A 13,667-nucleotide genomic window follows, 5' to 3' on the forward strand; every position below is an offset into this window, starting at 1 on the left:
AACTTGTGTTCAAATCGAAGAATTTGATTTGTATTCAATTCCAACAGCTTTGGATTTGTAATATACTGTTTAACTTTCAAATTCTTCACTAGGTGACAAGATATGAATACTGTCAAAAATATTTGTAATGTTTTTAAGTTTTAACATATTTGATGACACACTAACACAATCAATTCTAGTGACACTAACAATAGTCAAATAGACAATGGGTTGAGGAGAAGTGAGTGAAGAATATCCACATTCCAACCATCACTAGCACACTGAGGTTAAAAGTAGGACAGCATTTATGTGCTTGGTACAGTCACATCAAGGCTTTTGTGAATTATAAGAAAAGTAGGGTTTACAGGTTTACCTTGGATAATGGAGAGTTTCAATGAATTAGAACTTGGAAATCAGGATTCTACTGTAATCCTAAATTACTTATTAATTTTGAGACTTAAGTTAGAAATAATTCATTTTTATACAATAGAAATTTAATTATCTTTAATTTTCCATATAAAAATTTATTTACAGTATTTGCTATTACACTTGTATCAATCAAAACTATGCAAACAACATTAAAAAATGTTAATTTTATTATTTAAAATATTACTTATATAGATTAAAAAGAGATTAATGTGTTTAAGATATACTCTTATAAAGTCAGTCTGTTTAATAATATACAATGCTAATATATTTAACATGTTTGTCTGAAAATGAATGTCAACAGATGTAAATGAAAGATAATAATAGGTTAATTATCTTAATATTGAAAAATATGTAAATTTGCTCATTTCTGATTCCACACACATTGGATTTTTTATGTTAACTGCTTTTATGCTTTCTACTTCAAACAATGCATTCGGTTAAACTTTTTTAGAAGTTGTAAAATGTTAGTTTATTAAATGTTTTGATGAAATATTTAAAAATATAAATTCATTATTATTAAACATCTTGAAGAGAGGAACTGTAACAAAAAACTTTTTCTTATTTCTCATTGAACTATGGGTGAATTGCTCTGAGAATGAAGAAAAATCTCATCAAAACCATTACTTATTTTTTCAAATTTGTAAAATTGTATGTAAATATTAAAAAGTCAGAATCGATTACATTAACAATAGAAAATTCATTTTCTTTAGAATAGCTTTTTAAATATTTTAACTATATTCTAATAATGTATTATTAAAATTTCCTAAAAGTATATGCAACCTTTTGAATCCTAGTTTAAAATGTTTCCATTATTTTGGGATTATTTTTAGTTTCAAATGATATGAAATGAAAGCAGTTGATGCCAATTTTATATAACAATTGATATTTTATTTGTTTGCCAATAATATCAATTTAAACATGAAATCTGAATTTCCATTGGCATTATTTTTCCATTATTTATTTTAGTTTTCTTATAGAAGACAAGTAATCTGCAACCATTTACTATTAGGGATGATTTAAAATGATATTTTATTACAAGAAAATTTTTATACAGAAAATTCAGAGATTTGATTTATATTAGAGATAGGTTTTGTAAAATTTTGAATGTTCTATTGCAACTCATACAATTTTCTTAAAATATTAACAGGAATTTATCAAGAAGCTAAAATTTCCTTTTGTTATATTTCTACTTATATTATAGAAGGTGTATATGGACATAATTTTATAACAAATAAATAGATTTTTTTTTAATGTTTTCATATTTATATCTAATAAATTTTTTATTAATATACTTTTCACTTCACAAATAAAATTGTATTACTTAAATTTGAAGTTAGCACCTTAAGTATTAAGTTGCCAAATAATAATATTTTGTCAAACTTAAAAAGAATTATGATAAATTTCTTAATGAATTTATTTATGTTATCAAACTATTTTAATCTTAAATTTTTGTAGAAATTTGTTTTCTATGTCAGACATCAAAAACATTTACAAGAAGTACAATTTGAATAAATGACTGTTAAAAATATTAGAACATAAGTAGGAACTATACATAAACCATACTTCCATAACTGAGCCTAAAAAATGCTTTATAATTGTTCTTATAAGCTTTTTAGTATTTTTATCTTTTGGAACATATTTATGAAATTGAATCTAGATCAGTGTTTCTCAACGGGGGCGATATCGCCCCCATGTGGACGTTTTTCTATGTTGAGGGGGCGATTAGTAACAATTTACATTTTGGGGGACGAAAAACAATTTTCTGGGCGATATAGTAAAACATTATATTAAGAATAATTAGATATTTTATTCGTTATATCGTACAATAATTAAACAAATAACATTATATTAGTCACTAGTCTGTTCAATGCAGTACGAATTTGGCGTTAGTCTTGGTCCTCGGCATCGGAATTTTGAAGTGAAGGGGCGATAATAGGTAATGGTTTCATTGAAGGGGGCGACGATTCATTACAGGTTGAGAAACACTGATCTAGATCAATGTATCCTGTTTATAATAAATGCAAACTAAAATATTTTAATAAACTTACATAATTGAAATTATGCACTAAAGAATGCCTATCTGAATAATTTGTATCTTGTTTAAGGAAATGTTTCCTCACTATTTAGAACAAAAAGAAAAACTTAAATGAAAGTTGATATCTAAGTAGCAAGGTAAAATATTAAGTTTATGAAAATCATAAAGATATTTAAATTATCCATTATTAGTTTTTTTAAATGTATAGGTAAAAGCTAGCATTATATATTAGAGTAGAGCATCAATTATCTGAATACCATTCAACCAAAACATCAGTTAACTGAAAGTATTCAAATCAGCAAATTCAAATTTCCGCTAGTGCTGTGGCGCTGCAGCACTCTCTCCCTCCCTGCCAACCTAAACTGTAGGCCTACTTTAATGTATTACTTTATGTAAGGTATGAATTTATAAGATATGATTCAAAATATATACAGTACAGTTTTGTGTTTAATATATTTTTTGTAAATGATCTGAACAACCCCAGTCCTGAATTGTTTCGGATAACCGATGCTCTACTGTATTTATCCTATACATTTATGTGGAATCCTGACAGCTGATATTCAGAATTTTAACTTTTTAGTTTTAGTTATAATTTGAAATCTATTTTTTAATTATCTGATTACAATTATTTATAATCAGATAATTAAATATTTTATTCTAATCACTTGTGTATTTTCAACATTTGGATTTCTTGAAATTAGTATGTAACTGAATAGTTTCAATTTTCAATATACTGTAGTAGTCAAAAATAGGTTTGTATGTGTGTATGTAATATATATATATATGCAGAGGTCTGTCAAGAGGGGAGGGACCTGGGGATTGTTTCCTGAGCCCAGAGAAAACTTATGGACCTTATCTTTAAAAGTTAATGTTATATTTACAAACAAAAATTAATTTTTAAGATTGCTTTTTTTATTAATAAAGAAACATTCTATGTATTTCATTTGTTCAAAAATAAATGGCAAAAGTTCATTTGTTCCTGCTATCTAACCTATATGCCAAACATGAATTTCAATCCTGTATGTCAGCCCTCCCTTACATAAATAATTATCTGTAAAACTCATTTGTTTAAAAAATATGGATACATCCTGCCAATTATTCCTTCGAATTTCAGGTTGTCAGTCATGGACAGAATACCTTTCATTTTATTAGAGCACTCAGGTGTATATACTATACTTATCTCACACCATACCAATAATTCAATTCTGCATTCATATACTAGAACATAAAAATGCTATTAGTGTACTAAAAGACATTGATATGGAGCTTGCCAATAATATATTACAACACATACATACCACACTGCGAAGATGTCTCTTTGTTAAAATGTGTATTTGATCCAAAGCAAGTTTTTATATAGGTAACCTTAATAATTACTGAATTTAATACCATTAACCAACCCCATTTTATCTACTGGTCCATTGACTAGCCATATACAACCATATACAAATTCTTAAAATTTACACCTTGCCAGCAGTTGTAGTAGTGTTATTGATTAAAAAAAATTAAATCAAGTCTAAAAATTTTTATCCTTTCTGTTAATATTTACTTATACTTATATTATCTTATTTTCTCTTTGTTACATATTATATTTATTTCTCAATTTTATCTAAGAAAAGACATTAATTAGGTTTTGCTTTACACATGACTATATTTTAAAAACTGTTCTATAGTTTGTTCTAAATATTTTTCATTCTTCTTGTTACCTAATTGTCTGAAAAGAGTTTGCACATGCTGAAAACATTTGTTATTAGTTAAACTTAATTAATGCCTTTATGAGTTTCTCAAATAATTATTAGACTTCAAATATATGTTCTTACACATTCAGTTTAATTTATCTCTCATATTTATTTTTTCTATTTTATATCAAAAATATAGTGTTTAATATGCAATATCATGTATACTGTATATTTCTATAATTTTTTTTACACATGAGATTAGTAAATTACAAATTTTGTAATGCACAAAAAATATTGTATTGTATAAAATTAGTACAGTACAGTTATTCAAAAAGAACTTTACAGCTTTGAAAGCATATAGAATTTTAAAATCCTTTTGAATAACGCTTTATGTATGTATGTATGAACTAAACAATAACATTAGTTTTTATCAAATAAATAATAATGAATGTGCTTGACATTTTTAAGTTGCTTGCAAGAAAGTTTATATGCTAATTTTTTATTTTAATGTATAAAATTATCATTTATCCAAAAACACTAATATTTTTTTTAACTATAGATTTAGTTAAACATTTAAATGTTGATCATATAATTAACATACACTTAAACTAAAATATTAAAAATTAGAAACATATTTAATGTGATGATTTTAAGTGGAGTAAATTTAGATTTTTGGAAAGAAAAGTAAAATTTTTTTTGATATATGTTATAAAAAAAAAAATTAGAATATTTTCTCATCAGTAAATAATTTATAATTAAACATTGAATTTTCAAAATGTCTAAAGGTTTGTTTTCCATTCAATGGGTATTGAAGAGAAGTAATCAAATTTAACTGATGCCATGGACATTGACAAGGAAAATAAGAACACTTGTATATTATGGATTTATTTTTTTATTTTAGTTTAGCTACATTAGCAAAAGTCTAATTGAGAGTAAAGATTTTCATCTCTTGCATGATTTTATCTTATTGATGAATTAATAAAAAGAAATATATTTTTATTAATTTTATTATAAAGTATAATTTAAGTATATTTTCATAATGTATGCTATTTGTTTTAAGCCTGTTGTCAGTACAGATAAAATGTTTTTTGAGAAAAAGCATACATGGAATTACTTGTAAGAATTAAACATATGGTATATATCATAACCATGGATGGCACTAGGTTGAGGAACCCTGAAATAATTTATTCAAGTCTAACTATACTAACTATTGGGATTTGTTTAAATATAAATCAATTGTTTGCCAAGTACTTACATGGTCTTCTTAAACTTTTTCTACTTATTGAAAATTGATTGCTATATTTTAATTAAAAATGGGTGAGTTTGATGATAAAATGTACAGATAATGCTCTCCCTACCCTCCCAGAATTTAAATCCTAATACCATTACTGATCATAACAAATGAATTACTATACTATTACTGGAAAATAATTTCCAGAAAGTAATGATAGTAGATTACTGTAGTATGTACTGTACCTATATAGGTGTGTATATATATATATATATAAATACACACCTTTGTCAGAAAAGTTCCAGGACAAAGCTTGTAAAAAATAGAAAATTGCAATTACCAAGTAATGATCCTAGCTCCTATCAAAGTAGTTCTCTCAGCTATCTATACATAATTGCCAATGTTTCTGGAGGTCTTGGAAGCAAGCAGAGAAAGCTGCAAGTGTGATGCTTCTTAGCTCATTTGTCACAGTTTGTTGGATGTCTGTGATATTTTGATGAAACGTCCCGGTCCTTTCAGTTGCTTTTTCACTCACAGAAAGAAGAAAAAATCACACTTTTGACAAAAGGTTGTAACTGAAAAGGACATTTCATCAAGCAACTGAAAGGGACATTTCATCAAATATCACAGACATCCAACAAACTGTGACAAAAGAGCTAAGAAGCGTCACACTTGCAGCTTTCTCTGCTTGCTTCCAAAACCTCCAGAAACATTGGCACTTGTGTATAGATAGCTGAGAGAACTACTTTGACAGGAGCTAGGATCATTACTTGGTAATTTTCTATTTTTTTATGAGCTTTGTCCCAGAACTTTTCTGACAATGTACAAAATACCAATGTTCAAAATATAAAAACAGAAATTATTAATTTGTTTCTTTACTATTTTTATAATGAATGTAAAGTATTGTACAATCTAAATATGCACTTATAACTGCAATATTTTTACTGAGATCTCATCTTTTAAAAGTCTTGTATAATACTTTTAATTGAGTTTCTCCTAACTTCAATGTGTATATATAATGCATAGTGTACAGTTTCTATACCATGTTTAACTAATGTTTCTTGTAAATTTTATCCATCTTCATTCTATTACTGTTCATCTGAAAAAATTAAATTTATCAATTTCTTATTAAATATCTAGCAATTTTTATAAAAAATTTTATAATATAATCATGACATCTCAACTAAATGTAGCATTCCTGATATTTTAAAGTGCATTTACATTGAGATTTACACTATATGATAATATATATAATTATGCCTTTATTTGTTCTGTAACTATAGTTTACTTTGGTGGTTCTCAGCACAAAACATATTGCACTGTATTGCACTGTTTAATTTTCCAGATTCTTTACCAGGTCCTGGTATAATAATAATATACTTTTTACAAATAATTATCAAAATAAACCAACTTAATACATAATCTAATTCACTAAATCATGCTTAGCTGCTTTTAGGAGTCAAAGCTGGTAAGTGCAATGATTTTAGCAATTTATTAAGATAGAGTCAAATTTATCACATTGAATTTATTTACTGAAATCAAAAATAGAATTCTTTAAATAAATTAATTAATATATGTAATATTAAGTGCAAATAATGAGCTATTAGTGTAATTGTTAGAACCAAAACATAAAACAAAACTAGCATCTAAATGATTCCCTTGCTTAGCATTAGCAATAAAAAAATTTATTTTCATCAAATTATCAAACAATTTTTTTTTGATTATAATGTTTCAAGATTATTAAAAATGCTGGTCATTATGAACTGCCAATTGAGAAACACCGATTCAGTCTACTTCACTATTTAACAAGTTATATCACAGAAAGACCTTTATTTAAATGTAAACAAAGATGTTAATTTTGTTTATGGCTCTAATAATAGAAAAAAAAACTTTAAGTGAGATCTGATCTTCAAAAATTTGTATGAAGAAAATTTGAAGTTTCAATTTAAATATAAGTAAAATTACTCTTATAAATGAATAAATCTCTTCTTTAGTGAACTTTTCAAATGGAGCAAAGACATTTTTTCAGCTGTTTGTTCAGCTGGAAAAATGTCTTTACTCCAATTGAAAATTTCACTAAAGCAAAAGAACTAGAAGTCTTTTGACAAAATTGATATTTAACAAATCACATTAAGAAATATAATGAATATATTTCAATAAAATGTTAACCAGTGTAAATGTACTTTAAAAAATCTAATATTTTAATAATTAAAATCATAGAAAATAATTCCTCAAATCAATTTGCTTGTAAATTAAATTGTTTGAAAATTACAATTTAAAACAGTGATTATCTTGAAAAATTACACAAATATTCATATAGAATAACAAAGTAAAATATTGGAACTTTGAGTATTGTAACTGATTAGTTGTTGGCAATGTGAAAGCTAATTATTTGTGAATATCTATTTTTTGTAATGCATCCAATTAAGATATTTTTATTTTTACATAAAACGACTATTGTATAACATGATTAAAGTATAAATGTCTAAGGAAATTTTTCATTTAGTTCTTAGATACCTGTTTTAATAAAGATGGAATTTTTTCTGTATTAACTACAATGTATATTTTTTTCTTTCTCTATTTAAAACTAAACAAATTCTATAACCTAATTTTTTTTATTAGTGTAAATATGAAAATAAAAATTCACAAATAAACAAATCTCTGTGAATTGAAGAATTATCAGATCTACATAATTACATAAACTATCTGCAGGCATTAGACATTTCATGTGTAAAGAATGTAGCATTTTCAAGCATTACAAATGTTAAATATGTAATTCCTGAAAACAGTTTAATTCATGTTTTCATATACTGATATCTCATTTTTTTAATGATCTTATAATATGAATGTATATGTGAGTTTTTATTTTATGGATGTAGACAAAGTTGGTCTTAAGCCAATGGGATAAATTTGATCTGGTCGGATCTCACACTCTAGAAGAGCTCACAAAGGGAGGAAATGTTCATTGTAAAGAGGAACCTTTTGTTCTGTTTTGTGAGTACTACAGATTTCAGAATTAGCAATATTGTGTGCAGTGTAATGTTTAATTGTTTTTTGATGATCCTAATCAAGTTCCACATTTGCTAAGGCCAGACTTAAATATAGATTATTATTCATAGTCATTCATACAGTAAATATAAATATATTTTGAAATTGGCAAATACAGCAAGTCTGTCTAAACTGGAATCATACAGTATCAAATTTTTTCTGGTTTGGTAGTTTTCCGTTTTATACAGATTTTTTAACACAGAAAATCACTCCATTCTGAAGAATTTTTTCTGTTTTGGTAGGTTTCTATTTTATTCAGATTCCATTTTGGACAGGTTTTATTGTATATAAAAATATGCATGAGGTTGTACAAACTTCAAAGATTTGATACTGTTAATTGTTCAGTTAATAATTGAAATTTAAAAAAAATTCAATTTGATGATAATAATCAGAAAAAAGTTTTGAAATATATAAATTAGATAAAATAACATAGAAATGTTTGAAAAATTTCACTAAATAACTTCTTCACCAAATTGGATGATAAAACTCTATTTGCAACTTTGAATGATTCAATTTGCAAAACAACTTTGGAATTGTTTTCTTTGATGAAAATTGTATGAAACAAATAGAAAAAAATTTATAGTATACTACAGTGATACCTTGGTTTTTGTCAATAATCCGTCTGAAAACAATCGGCGAAATCCGAAACTAACAAAAACTGAGGGAATTATTTCCATATGAATCAATATAAATCCAATTAATTCATTCTAGACACTCCAAAATACATACCAAAAATACATTTTATAGAGAATAAATATTGTGTTGTAATACTAAAAACAATAAAAAATTAATATAAAATGAATATAAAAGACTAAGGCAAAGAATAAATGAACATTTAACATGGCATTCAAAGGGCTGCTGACTCTGAAAACTTTCTTTGGTCCCACAATGGAGTTAAAAGGAAAGCAATGGAATTGTTTGGCTAGACGCATGGGATAATGCTCAGGCAACGAGAAATGACACACTGAGCAGGAAATGCATGGGTCTCCCTATATTTTCACAAAATTAGCAGGAAGTTATGTGGCATGCCAATGAAATCCGAGGCAACAGACAAACACCGAGACAAATTTTTCATGAAAAAAATGACGAAAACTGAAACTGATGATAACCGAAGTCAACGAAAACCAAGGTATTACTGTATTTGAAGATATCCTTATAAACGGTTAATAATTTTATTAAATTCAACACATTAAAAACATTTAAAATTGTGATCGTAAGTGTTAAAATGATAAAATTATGCATTGAGAATCTATATACTAAAATTTACATAATGTGTTAAAATATAATATAGAATTGTTCTCTTGATACAAAGTTTGCATTTTAAAATTAATGATAATGCATCTTATTGTAAATTTGTTGCATTGAATCCTTTATTTTCAATATAAAATATTTGAACATAAATATGATTTTCTTAAAATTTCAAATTTATTGTTCTGTAAATTTTTAAAGGTATTTTTTTAATAGAAAAATCAGTATCTATGTACAACAAGACTTAATAAATGTTTGTCTACTACTGTTTTCTCTTTGTTTTTAATTTATATTTTATTTATAAAATTTAATCATTAACATATTCTAATTTTCTGTTTATTAGAGTCATACAAATATAATTTTACTTACAGGATCAGTACTTTTGGACTTGTAAGTCCATATTTAGAGTAAAAAATTACTGTGTTCTATTCAACCATTCTTCTGCATCTTCGGAATATTTTAAATTTGAAAATTTAATCTGAAAAATTAAAAATGTTCAGTTTGTATTTTTAAAAGTTAAATAATTACAAAGTTAAGTGAATTACAAAATTAACAACACAACTGTCTATCAGCATTACAGAAAATATTTATTTACGTAAGCTCCTAAAACCTCAAGATAAAAAAAAGATACTTTTCAATTATGCTAAATCATCATAAAATAATTTCCTTCCACTATTTTTGCATCATACACACATAAAATAAACCAGACTTGTAGGTAGTCAGGGGACCAAGAACTAGGTCAAAATAAAATACAAAATGCTGAGACTGTCTCTACAAACAGGCACAAGTGTGAGATTTGCACATGCGTTGCTTGTGCTCTCCTAGACATAGTCTCTTCCCAAGAATAGCTTCGTCATTTTACTTGTATCTAACTCTTTTGTAAGGATGTATGACATTCATTGTCACTTCCCGATACCTAATTTGTCAGGTAACAAAACCTAGGAAGGGTCTGCAGATATAAACCACATTTGTGGGTGCCAATGGATTTAGACTGAAAACATCTTTACAAATCCCTGTTTATTGTTACAAAAATTGTGGCTTACGTAGTTAAGTTTAATTCCTCAACTCTTGCCAATCATCCCACGAAGACATTCTTGGTCTTGAGGTCAACAGTTTATAAGTTCACTGTGAGATTCAGATGACACTGGGCTCAGCCAGAATGATGTGGATGAAAGAGGTCACTTAGTTCTTGGAATATAAAACACTTAATTGCATGGTGGCTCTCTATTTTAACTTCAGAGTCCCTCAGCAATAAAGTCTGGCTGGAGCCAATAGACTGATGTGAGCAAATAGAAATATATCAACGAGAGAAGAGTGGTTTGAGACGAATGATTGAAGAAGCATACTATGACCTTGAGATGCGAGTTTATATAGAATTTATCAATGGACAGAACAATTTAATTGGTCCTGAATCCTCTCTTTCTTCCCTGATTGGTTCCTTTTTTCTCTCCAGGTATAACTAGACCCGATTGGGGTACAAGATCAGGTCTAGTTCTTGATGTTAAGCTGACACTGCATCTCATTCTTGGATGGCAGGATGTTTAAACAAACCTTGGAACTTTTGCTTGTATTTCTAAGTTTTGTTTTCTCTCCTGTCAAAAATTTTTATAAGCATCATGCAATAATTATGTGACAATGCCAAAGGGTCCCCTTATGCTTCAGCACCACAGGACCGAAGGGTCGACATTGCATCGGCAAAGACTACAATGACAAATTTATCAGGACTGACACCACTGTGTCTTCTGGGTAGACACAGAGACCGTTACGTTTGCATTTATGTGCGAGCAGTCGCGTCTGTGGGCGGTTGGACTCGGGATGGAGACCGCTCGAGGAAGTGCACCCAATACAATTCTAACAATAACAAAATTCAATTATTAAACTAGTTCTACAAAAGGGTATTTACTTTAAAGTTTCTTCGCGAGAATTGAGTTGGAGAGAGAGCTTACATAACATCGCGGGTCATTATAAATACCTGAAGCACTATGTACGGATTTCCAGATATCTGTGGAGTCATTGGGGAGCCTTGGGAATGTCTCTGTTGCCATGGATGGTGGTTAAAGTCTATCGAAAGTTGAGATCCATTGATTCTTCGTAGGTGTTCCTGGAGAAACACTGGATATTCGGGAGGAGCGCGTGGCGATGAGCGATGATAATAAATCCTTTTGGCTGGTACACAGGGAATATTCTTGCGGAGTCTTGACCCCTCTCACTATTTCTTGAGGTCTCCTCTTTATTTCCAAGTCATGTTGTCATTTTCCACCAATAGTGAATTTTTTGTTGTAGTTCCCAGTGACAGATTCTGAGTTCCCTGGGAAAGGAAACGACTCCGGGAAGGGAAATTCACTCATCCTCCAGTAATAAAATGGAAAAGGGTTTTTTTTCTCTGAAATTTAAATAAATTTCCTTTTCAAAATGAAAAATGAATTTTCTTTTGAAAAATTCCTGACTAAAATTGTGGGTTTTTCCCTTTCCAAGTCCGATCTCTCACAATTATTTATTGATCAAAATATTTTATAGCACTAAGAGTTTGCCAAAATTTTGTCCTATTCATGAGCACCCAAGCCAAAGTTTGTCTTCCCAGTTCAATACATGAACTCAGGTCATCCAACACTTACATCTATTATTTCTTTTTCTTCATGTTGTGTTTATCTTACAAAGTTCCTTTACCTAGTGGTAAGCTTTAAAATAAAATTTTAGTGAGGGGTTTGGACCTCATCCGCAACTTTACATTTATAGCTGTGTGTGTCAAGCAAAGGAATTTTGAAGTCTTTTTGGTAATATTTTTTTTAGAAATATTAGAATTGGTGGTTGGTGGTTCAAACTGCACAAATTAGTCATCTAAGAATGATATTTGTGTTTGATTTCCATTGATCTAGAAAGACATAAAAAGTGGTTTATTAATTGTTGCAGAGACAAGTAGACACTGGACCGATTATTCTTTGATGTACGAGATAATGATAGTCACAGGCAATATAAAGAATAGGCCTGTTTGTTATTGAATGCTTTCATAATCTGCTGAATTTACAATAGCTACATTTTGAAGAGAATCAATTTGAACAACAAAGAGCAATTATTATTGTATTAGTGTTTGTATTCTCTATTATTAAAATAGTTCCTATTAAATGATATCAATTGGCATTTCAAATAATAATAATTAATGTACTGTAATTTAATTTCCATTTATGTAATTTCAGATAATTTCAATTTATGATTTCAGTTGTGCTATTTCAAATGATTTCAATTGATATTTTTATTAGGAAAATCATCAAAATCAAACAAAATTATTCATGAGCACAGAGAACTGAAAAATGGTAAAAATTTATGTAGAAACAATTCATAGAGGAATTAGTGCAAATTAAAAGTTTAAGTAAAGATAAAATAAGACATATAAGTTTAATATTATTAAAATATGAATACATTTTGCATGAACAGAGTGGTAATACTAATAAAGGGTTTTCAATAGCAGTACCATTTGCCCTTTCAATATTTAAAAATCTGTAAAAATACGATTATTTCAGAATTAAAATTATAAAATAGAATCATTCAGTGCAAAATTGGAACTATTAGTTTGGGGGAGTGCGTGCACGTTGTGGACCTAGGGTGCCATATTTCTAAATCCACCACTGCATCTATACCAACTGAAACTTTGTTTCTCAGCTTTTTGCCACTTTTATGAATCTAGTGAGTAGATTCCTCTGTATCCCACTTATGTTTGCAGATCTTTGCTCAGGCAGACTTTTCATCTGGGTTCTGTTGATGTTCGTCAGCTTTCCATCAGAGCTAAGATTAGACTGTTGAAGTAATCTCTTGTGGGGTGAAAAATGGATATTTTAGGTCAAGGTGAGTTTGATCTGCCAGCTCCACTGTACAATAAGCAATAGAATATAAAGAAACAGTTAGTTTGCCAGATATGCTAAATATTATGCACAGTGAAGTGTCCAAACTTGATATGGTAGCATTACCTGGAATATTTTGGGACTTTTCACATTTCAAGATTGATAACACTAATACTTGTTTG

This window comes from Centruroides sculpturatus, unplaced genomic scaffold, assembly GCF_000671375.1.
Source record: "Centruroides sculpturatus isolate CEXI.00-Female unplaced genomic scaffold, Cexi_2.0 scaffold105, whole genome shotgun sequence".
Taxonomy (NCBI): Eukaryota; Metazoa; Arthropoda; class Arachnida; order Scorpiones; family Buthidae; genus Centruroides; species Centruroides sculpturatus.